This window comes from Eurosta solidaginis, chromosome 4 (assembly GCF_040869045.1).
Source record: "Eurosta solidaginis isolate ZX-2024a chromosome 4, ASM4086904v1, whole genome shotgun sequence".
Lineage (NCBI taxonomy): Eukaryota > Metazoa > Arthropoda > Insecta > Diptera > Tephritidae > Eurosta > Eurosta solidaginis.
In genome coordinates, this window is record NC_090322.1 from 100,027,596 (window position 1) to 100,039,012 (window position 11,417).

Consider the following 11,417-nt stretch of genomic DNA (forward strand, 5'->3'; position numbering starts at 1 on the left):
TAGTGCAACAGCGAAGACCCTTAAGCCGTCTCAAATATTATTTACCGTCGGCGGCAAGCAACATTTGATGGTCAAAAAGGCTATTTGTACAAATCAAATTTAATTTTGCTTTTGTTTCACAAGTCACTCGCGCACTTTTCACTTTCACTAATTTTTAATTTATTAACTAATGTGCTCACTGAAATAACCACGTACGCTTTTATAAATTGCTGTGTTTTTGCTGCTGCCAATGGCCGCTTTAAATTCCCCACAAATAAAATACTGCTTCTGGAATACCAAGCACTATACCCTCAAAATTGGTCGCAAGTTTAATAATATTTAAACACTCGTGCTGTTGATGCCAAACTGGTCGCTGTGATGAGAAAACGGATTAAGGACCACTGTCTTGGCCGGGCCACAGATCAGGGATGGTGCCGGTCAAGATTTAATGTAGAAAAGAAGAAAAAGTTTGGTATTAGAATTTGAATTTAAATATAATATCTTTATTCGAAATAAAGATTGTGCACAAAAATTAATTATATATATATTTTTAGGTTACCTTTTGGTTGAAGCTGGAAACTGCGGCGGGATACGTCCTTTCTCCTTGATGTGTGAAAACAAGTGAAGTAAAAGAACATAACAGGTCAATGCCGCTTGCCAGTCAAACTGTTTATTTATTCCAGCGATGTTCATTTGTATGGTTAACATAAACAATTTGACTGACACTGTTAACCAATATAAGAAAAATGCGAGGGCGCCCTTTTATGTTTGGAGTTTGGGATGTCGGCCTAAACACTGGCAGTACTTGGGAAAAAGATAAAGAAACACTTATTACCACATACGAAGCAATTGGCCAGCCGATTGCATGCTATGCGTCTCCTGTATGGCCGCCAAGCCTAAAAACTACTCACTGCAAGAAGCTACAGGCCTGCCAAAATACTGCTCTCAGAACCGCCACGGGCTGTCTTCTTATGTCCCCAGAACACCATATACATATTGGGGCGAGAATACTCCCCATCAGGGAGAGAAATGAGATGCTAACCAAACAGTTCCTGTTGAATATCCAGAAACCTGGGCATCCCAACAGACATCTGATTGATGAGCCAACACCGCCTAGGGGCTTAATAAGTCATCTCCGTAAGCATTTTGAGGAAATACGGCACCTGAGAACTCAGCCGTATGAAGCAAAAAAACACAAGCAGGTCCTCAGTGAACTCCACAAACAGGCGTCGGGCCTTTATGCCAGGAATTGTCCGGTGAATCCAGTACTCAAAGAACAGTACCCAAAACTTGCGGAAGAGGAACGAATACCCCCCAGGGAAACGACAGTCACTCTAGCTCAACTTCGTTCTGGATACTGTAACAGGCTAAACTCTTACCTATCCAGAATCAACCCCGACATACAAAACGTATGCCCCGCTTGCAATGTTTCCCCACATGATACCAACCATCCCTTTAAAATTGTAATGTGGAACCAACGCCTCTAACACCCCTTTCATTATGGTCCACCCTGTTGAAACAGCAAGTTTCTTTGCACTCCCTTTAGAGGATATTGATGACAAATTGTGATCGGTCGTATCTATTAGATGGGGCGAAGCACTGCTACAACAACAACAACAACAACTCAAGATCAAATCTCATAAACCATTATGATCCGATACTTAGAGATCATTTGGAGAAAGTTAGGATTTCACAACAGCAGCACAAACGTTTACAAGTTCACTATCTTTCCCCAGACATAGAAATTTGTGCAAAGCACGTGAGGGAACCTATATTAGATCAAGGTAAACAAGTCAAGTATTTTGCTATTATCGTTGATGCTATGCCTGATGCTAATCACGCTGACTACGTTAATTTTGCGCTAACTCCTTTTCAATTCGAAAGCAACAAATTTTACAATTCAAAAACGGTTTTTGGCTTTCGTGAATTGTAACCAAAAAACTGGTCAGTAAATCGCTGATCTAATTTGCCATACTCTATATAAACATGAAATCCAATTAAAAGATTGCCGTGCACAAGGATACGATAACGGCGCCAATATGAATGGAGCTTACAGCGGAGCACTCGAGAAAAACTCGAATGCTGATTACTCGCCTTGTGCAACCCACAGTCTCAACTTATGTGGTGTTGAGATGGTGCATGCTGATGTCGTACGGATGCATTTTACTTTCTTCGGAGTTGTACAAAAATGTTTTACTATTCTCAGCAGCACTCCACAACCATGGGACATCCTCAAAAAAAATGTACCGAACTCTCTTCAGTCTTTCAGACCGTAGAGATGTTACCGGCATTCTCAAGTACACCAACAAGTTCGAATGTATCTTGCTGTCCTAATTTTGGTTCAAAATACTGACTACCATTAATGAAAGAAACGTGGTCCTCCAAGCTAGAGACGCCACCATAGATGCTGAGGTCCGTCATCTAGATGCGTAATTAGCTGATTTGAAGTTGATCAGGAACCAATGGGAAACAATTTTAAACGAATGCAAAACAGTTGCTATTCAATTGAACATCTCGCCAAAGTTTCCAGACATTCGAAAGAGAAAACCGAAAAGGCGTTCTGAAGATAATTTAAATGAGATGATTACGAATGATTTAGTGTCTGATTTTAAAAACAGTACACTGAAAGAAAAAGACTGGTAAAATCAACCGATATACGGCTCAAGTCAACCGAAATTTCTGTAAATTTTTATCTATCGCAAAAAGATATTGAATCAACTGCGCACAAATCGTTGATTCGTAATTGACCGTTTTGTTAGTCAAATAAACAAAAAAAGTTGTTTCATTATAATTTACCCATAGTTTTGTAAAATTAACAATTATTACTGTCGCTCTAAGAATACCAATCAAAAATGTTAATATGAAAGTGATTTCTGTTCATTCGAAATAACCAGCGTAAATTGTTAAATTAACAGTGTTTATTGTCGAAATGATACTGACAGTGAAATCTATTGAAATAACAGATATTTCTGTTTTTTTTTTTTCTAGATTAATAGCGTAAGCTTTTACGTCAATAGAGTTTTCTGTTCATACCTATGACATTAATACCTGTGGAAAAAGGAAAGTTCGGATAAATATATTTTCAAGCTTACGTAGTTTTTTTATTTGTATATATTACACATAAGTAAATTTCATTTCTAATGATTTTGTTGCTATATTTAGTAATATTAATTAAAATAATAATAACTTAAATCTGAATTCAAATAAACAAAAATTGTTCCGAATCACCATCGAAACCTTTGTACGAAAGTATGTTGCCATATATGTATATACGCCAATATGTGAATACATAAATACGCATGCTTCCTACGTATATATGCTACATACATATTTACACACGGGATAGTACATGCTCTAGCGAAAATAAGAGCATGTACCGTTTGTTAAACCACTTTGACGTCGGTTTCAACAACTTTATTTCAACTTTACAATTAAACATTATACACATACATTAAACATTGTACACTTTATTACTTTGTTTTATTAAACGCACTTTCACCAAATTTTATTTTTTATAATTTATTATAGCTTTGTACTTCGCCGAGCGTCACTTTACTACTTATTCTCAATTTCTTCGCTCGCATGTAGAGTTGCTACACGTGATTTTTTCGAACAAAACTTGTAGTATAAATGTTTGACATAACATTTTAAATAGAGAACTTGTAAGCTATAGAAAAGTAAAGAATGAACTCGCTGGAAGGTAATTCACCATTGGAGTAACTATACATGTAATTCGGCAAGTTTAATTCTCGTAACACTTTATTTTGAAACGATTCCAAAACAACTCAAACTTGTATGCTCTCGGAAACATCAACATTACAATAGGATGTTTTTGTTATCTTATTAGATGCGTTCGCGTGAGTAAAAATTCGTAAAAACATGAACAAAATGTTACTAATTTTGGAAAAACCCTGTTCGTTCAAACAAAACTTTTGCAAAAAGAGGCACAATTTTGCATTTTGCTGGGAGGAGAAGTTGCAAACTTGTACCAGATAAATAGGTGTCCCATTATCGCATAATTTTTTGCAGTGTTATGCACATTAAATTCAAAAAAGGGGTTTTTTGTTTTGTATTGATAACTGAAAAACTAGTTTTTGTTGTTTTCCAAATTTGTGTGTTTTTTCGATTTGGTGGTTTCTTATTTTGGTGTTTTTTTTTTTTTTTTAAAAGTGGCACCATCGTCATAAGTACAAAGTAGAGAGCGCAGTGAGTGTAAAATTTTCTTTGAAATATGCTCATGCATTGACTGTTGTTCGATGTTTAAATGACCTGTAAGATCAGTTGTGTTAACAGAAAAATCAGTTACATTGATTAGGAATCTGTCAATGTTACAGAATTTTGTTTACTTAAGAGCGTCAATTTCTTTCTGTTGAAATGACTAAACTAATTTGTTCGCTTGACAAAGATAGAGAAATAAGCGAATGAACTAAGCAAACCGATGCATCAAGTGATGTGCGCGATTATCGCGCTCTCACTAATACATCTGCATTTCCAATTTGCCGATGCCTGCCGTAGATCAATTGATCACACGTATTCTTAAGCCGTAATTACCCACCGACGTGTATAAGGTACGTATACACATTTGAGCGAAATTTATGCCCGTAGTGGCAACGCAGAAATCAGCTCTTTTCTTTTATTTACATTTGACATGAAAAATTTGCGTTGATGAAAGTTTTACTAAAAACGAAAGTGAAGATAAATTGTTAAAACGGCCAGTGAAAACAAACAAATGAGGGATTTATTTATGGAGTTATGTGAGCTGTACTAATTGTACGAAGAGTACAACAATAGCAACAAAAGGCAAAGACGATATGCTGTGCATCCAATCAATCAAAATTGGGCCACAACTGGTTACCAACTACAAGTGTTTCGCCAAATAAAAACGTTGGAGCCTGCGGAGGTCTTTTCCCATACAAGAATGACCCCTGAGGTGTTTGAATTACTTCTAAATTTGAAGAAAGACTTTCTTTGGTATTGCTGTAAGTATAGTATCGCTATTTAATGTGTAATTGTATATTTATATTTGTTTCATATTTAACGTTAAGATATTTGTCACAAGGAGTATCTATTCAAAGCATTCCATGGAGCTACAAACTTGGTAAAACAACAGTGCGCAAAATTATATTGGAGACTTGTGAAGTGATCTGGCGACTTCTTTCACCAGTCTACGTCAGTGAACCTATAGAGTCGCAGTACAAGGACATTGGTAATGACTTTTTCAATATGTGGAACTTACCAAACTGTGTTGGTGCAGTTGATGGCAAGCATATTGCTATCAAGTGTCCAGCCAGTTCAGGTTCTCTGTATTTCAATTATAAGAAGTTTTTTAGTATTGTCCTGATGACGACTTGCGACGCGAAGTATACCTTCACTGCAGTGAGCATCGAAAGCTATGGCAGCCAAAGTGACGGAGGTAAAAGCTGTTATATAATTTATAATATGTACAAACATGCATATGAACGTACATACATTTTAAGTGCTTATTCATAAATAATTATTTCTTATAGGAATTTTTCAACTTTCACCCTTTGGACAATCATTAATGCAAGACATTCTCCTACTTCCGCCCCCCGCACCAATTTCAAGACAATCGCTTGAGCCTTTCCCTCGCTATTTCGTAGGCGATGCTGCATTTCCATTAAGACCCAATTTGATGCGGTCATACACTGGCTCCATTTTAACCAGATCTAAGCGCATATTCAATTACCGCTGTGTTATTCCAAGATGCCATCGACCTAGCCACAAGTGGTCCATATGTATAAGTGTATTGGTACTCTAAATGTCTAACCAGGCCCCGGATCGTGTAAATGTTTCTGGAATTAGTTCATATATTTTAAGTTATATAATTCATTTAAGGGTTTTGTAAAGTCAAGGAAAATAAATAAAAGAAAAGCAATAACTTTAATAGTTTCCTCTGCCATTTTCACGTTTATAGCTGTAAGTTTGAAGCAATATTAGTGTAAGCAAAATCTAAACATTTTGCTTTTCGTTTAAGAGTTATCTTTCAAGTTGTAATCTGAAGAAAAAACTAGACTTATAAAATGGAACAAAAATTCGTTTGTAATATTCATTTATTTTATTATTGACTTATAAAACGAGTCAAAAATTCATGTATAAAAATTTCTTATCAATAAATTCTGTCTTAAAAACTCAACAAAAATTCATGTATAAATATCACTTATCAATAAAAATTCAGAGTTATAAAGTGAAAATAAGCAAGGCACTCACATCTATTTATTATGCCTGGTTTCCACTAAAACGTTGATCCAATGTTCGATGCTTTCAGCACTGTCACGCATGAAGTAGTAGCGTATTGACCATGAGAGACATGCATACAAATCGGTCTCTGTGGTCACCTTGCCGCCGATGAGTGGAAACGAAAGGATGAATAAATAAGTGAAATAAATACAGGAATATACATATTTCTGCATACGGTTCATGGTCGTGGTCCCAATACATTCAAAATTGTGTGAGGCCACCGATGTAAGTGTGTGGTAGATGGTTGGCGCGCTTCACCATCACCTTCTCGGCATAAACACCGTCGACTCCATTCTTACCGCTCTCCGCAGCCTACTAATGCAAACAAAACCCTGCTCACGCTTCGAGTTGACTGGGTCCCTCTAAAACTAGCCAGACCTATTTTTTCTACTCAGGCAGATAACCCCTACGAAAAGACTTTGTGCTTTTCAAACAAAAGTATCAAAGCAAACAACAAAATCAATGTGTAAAATGTGCAAATCTACGGAGCACAGATTACGCAACTGTTCACGCTTTTGCGATTTAACCCCGGTAGAAAGGATTAAATTCGTTAAATCCACAAATGGCTGCCTGAACTGTTTATCGCCAGGACACACAGTGACAGGACCAAATGTTCGGCCGGTGTGCGTCTGCTCCTGAGTCGGTGGACGCACCGGGGTCGATCTCAATGAACGGGTTGGGTTTTGGAATAAAAAACGAAAATGAAGACGCTAATTTCTCGTTATAATAATATGTTTTATTGGGTAGAAGTAAAATAACTTGGTTACAATCTTACCTGAATGTATTGTTGTAAACGGTGGAGATCGCTGGCGGCAGATGCTTACAGAACGGCTGTTGCAGTCCAAGAGACCGGTTGTCTTGCCGGCGACAACCGTTGGCTCTAAAAATCCTCCGTTTGGAGAGGAAAGTCACCCACACATAAACCTCGACATGCATATGCATGAGTGCTGACAAAAGGCACAACTACACGTGCATGGACATTCATGCATATGCATATGGCAATGGTGGTGTGGGTGGTTATAAATGAAGTCGAGTATCGAGTATCGAATCGCAGAGTTGCATTGGTGGGATCGCAATCGGATGCGGAAAAGTTAGGCATTCGGCCTAAACATGCCGCCCCCCGTGCGATACGCAACATCGTTTATCCCCACCGATCTCCGACCGCTGAAAAGGAACGAAATTAACCTAGATGGGGAGTTCGCCAGCGTCGCGGATGGCCGGGAATCCTCTCCGAATGCCACCTATTCTCGGATGAAATGAACATTTATGAAAAAGTATACGTGAATATTTCTTGCCATTTAATTTATAACAATTCTTAAGTATATGACTCCCATAAAGTAGTATGAGTAAAGGTAAATGGGGCCGAGGTCTCCGTTCCAGATTCGGATTTTTTTTCTGGGCTGGACGAAGAGGCCGAGGTCTCCTTTCCAGCGTCGAACGTATCGTGTCGCTCTGGGCGACTGCTTTTTTTTGTTGGGGGAGGTGTGGCATCTTATGCAGGTGCCAGGACGAGGGACCGTGAGGTAGGTTGGGTGATGATTATTAGTGCTGTCGGAATGGACGTGATTTCGAGCAGCTTATGCATATTTAACAAAACCAGTAAGATTGCGGTGTGTGGGAGGTTGGAACGGATGTGTTTCTAAACCACCCGCGCAACATTACTTGTTTTGGTGATAAGCGTGGGAAGTTGGAACGGACGTGATTCCAAGCCACCCACCCAAATAATTGCGTATTTAAGTTAGTCAGTAAATATTTTATAATTGCGTGGAGCGATTCACCCTTATCACTGTCTTGCGGTGCTTGGAAGCGAACAATTTTCTTTCCAGAGAAGCGTGAAAAGCCAACGAAATGATGCGTTTAATTTTATGCGAAAACTCATGACGAATAGCGAAAATCGTAATTAAATTCGAAAATCCACCAACTGCATTTGCTGATATGAAGTGGTTGAAAAAGTCTAGTTGGTTTAAATTGAATGTTAAATACAATTTCACCAAGCCGAATTGTATTATTTACCATTCCCTGCCATAAATTTTCCCGATTGGCGAGGCGTTCTCCACGACGCGTTCTATCTGCACGTACCATTATGATAAATGTTACTAGCAACCCTGTCGTATATTTCTTTGTCAGCTGATAGCTAGTGTGGTGGGTTTGTGGAGTGAATATCTATATATTTTAACGAATTTACTGCAAATCCTCTTATTTTCAACCTTCTGCTAATTTCGAATCACTAAACTGTTGAATAAATAACTCAAATATTTAATAATGCAAAATGGCTATTATTGAAGTACTTTCAAAATAACACTTTTATTGCTCGACAGATAGCGTGCTTAATCGAAACTGATTCTAGCGCCTCTACTGTTGCTTCCTTTTATACTCTTTGATTTCCCCGTTGCATCTTCTGGGCGCTTCTGTTCTAGAATCTACTAGTTGGTTATCTGTTACAATTATAAGTACATATGTATGTGTATAGCCCTCATATGCGCGTGTGTTTGTGAGCGACATTTCCACAATTATAATTGCATATCTCAGATAAGATATCTGCATGTGTTTGTGCGTTGCTTCTCCGCTGCGTGTACGTACATATGTGTAGACATAATGATCGAATTATTGATGTGCATACACGTCACTGCTTAGCATCGGCTTAGATATGACAGTACCCCTTAGTGTTGCTAATATTCGTTACAATATATATACTTTGTGTATTTTGTCGTTGCACTGGTGCCATAGAAAAAGTTGATTTTATCTCATTTCGGGACTTTTTCATTTCGGGAGTCGGATTATTTTTGTACCGAACCCTTAATCATGACTGTTTGTGATGTTTGTTGTTGAAAACAACAAGTCCTGCCCCCACCCAGAAATATAAAGAGGTCAAAAACAAAAACAAAAAAAAAAACAACCTTCTTTGTTAAAAAAGTGTATAATTTTTTGTGAAGAGGATACCGGTACCAGTACCGATTTTTGATGTTTTCGGTTTTCGGTACGTGATTGCACATTTTGTGTAGCACTAATACGTGCATATACCCAAATAGGCAGACATGTGTATATACATAAATAGTAGACTTGTAATAATCCTGTGTGTTGAATGGAAAATTCCTATGAATTGGCATAACGGGATTACATCTCACGATTTTGCCGGTGCCTTTTCTTTCCTTCACCACAGCGCGAGGCGTGCGTACTCATATCGGGGAAAAGGACAAAAAGAGGGTAGGTATTTCAATTTTGGGAATTAGTTTCGATTGTTAATCATTATCTTTAATTTATTTCATTTAGGCAGCATAACTTTGCAAATTATAGAATTTTAATCAATCACGTCACCGTAGCGCTTGGATTTTCATTTTGATTCTTTTTTTCGGTTAAACAACTACATTTTGCACTCCGCGTCGTTGCTTTGGATACAAAACCCCAAAAGGCTGCAAAAACCACCTCCTTTTACTAATTACATGAACGATTGGAGTGGATTTAACGTAAGTTTATTGTATATATATTATTTCAGCAAGCGTTGTGGAACAAAGGAGGACGGCAAAATATGGGCTATGACGTCCCGCGTCGACAAGGTCAGCATCGGTACACATGGCGTCCTGGCGAATGATTGCCTATGTGCTGCATGCGGCTCACATGCCGTTGCTTTAGCCGCTAAAACATTATTCAGAACCCGTGAATTGTTACCCCTATAACTATTGATATTAAAATTACTAAAGTAATGATTATTGTTTGCGGTGTCGTATGTACGCGAAGAATAGAATAGTGTATAGTGTAGAATCGCCAGAAAAGATGAATGCATTTGCCCGTAAACGATGCGCGAAATGTACAGGGGTTTGGTTTAAAGGAAATTCGATTTAACATTTTTTTTCTCAATGGAGACTGTCTTATTTTCTCGTTTGCAAACATCCTACGTACGTGAACAATACCACTGGCTTGCGATCTTAAAATTGCGTGAAGTTCAACGCCGACTAGCAAAGGTTATTGCTTATTTCTGAGCCCTTTAACTTTGTCGTACATAGTTAAGGCATGCCCCTAACTCCGTCGTTCTTGCAAGCGACGGACTATCTTTTGTTGTAAATTCGTTTGTAATTCACTTCTTACCTTGATGCATAAATTAATTTAAAATAACAAATTGTCACGCAATGAGTGTCGCATGTACGTTGGAAATTTTCCGCCAGATATACGCACAGAAGACATACAGGATCTGTTCCATAAATTTGGTAAAGTCTCCTTCGTTGGTCTGGATGGTTATGATTATGGTGGCTATAGATTGCGTGTGGAGTTCCCACGAGGTGGTTGACCAGGTTGTTTTGGTGGAGGTTGTGGCCGCGATGGAGACGGCAGCAGTGGTGATCGTGGTGGTGGAAGTGGTGCGCCCACAAAACGATCACAGTATCGCGTATTGATAACAGGATTACCATCATTTTGATCATGGCAGGATTTAAAGGATCATATGCTTGAAGCTGGTTATGTCTGCTTAGAAGGATGGTACAGGCGTTGCTGAATTTATACGAGCGAAGGGTATGAAATATGCTATATGCTAAACACTGCAAGATTGCGGATTTAGAGCTTACGAGGGTGAAGTTTTGTATATACGGGACCGTGAAGATTCAGGAAATGGCGGTGATCGCGGTGGGGGATGTGACTTCCGTGGCAATAGATCACGTTCATTCTCACCACGACGTCGTCGTGGTTCTCCTGTACGTCGATCGTTTTTCAGATCTCGTTCACGTTCAACCTTTTTAATGAGTGGTTTCAAAGCATTCAGCAATTTTAAAAACTGAGGAATTCATGAAGATTTGACATACAACTACGCACAGTCAAACGGTCAAGGTCGTATTTTCATCTGGAATCTAACCTAATTTAACATTCTATTTTAGATATTGCAAATATTACTAAGAGCATACACCTGCTTCATATTTTTATGCTGATGTGCCAAATCTTATAAGGAATCGAAATAAATATTTTGAGAGTTGCAAGTTATGTAGGTTATCTATGCAGATAACTTATAACTTGCATATTGCTTCAAATCAAAGAACTTAAAGTCAAATAGAAGTGGTATCTAAGGTTCGAATCCTGCCACACTTTGCTTCCCTTATGTATAAGCATTTTCCTATGCCTATTCAAATTTGAAGTGCGTTTCCCGTTGAATTTGTGTAAGCTTAATGAGTACTTTTCCCGACATTTGTAAAGTTCCG

At 38.2% G+C, this 11,417-nt stretch overlaps 1 pseudogene; it reads left to right on the forward strand.

Moving 5' to 3' along the window:
* The window catches only part of LOC137248622 (serine/arginine-rich splicing factor 1B pseudogene), a 71,506-nt pseudogene extending 60,316 nt beyond the window's left edge, over positions 1-11,190 (forward strand).
* The last annotated feature ends 227 nt before the right edge of the window (positions 11,191-11,417 follow it).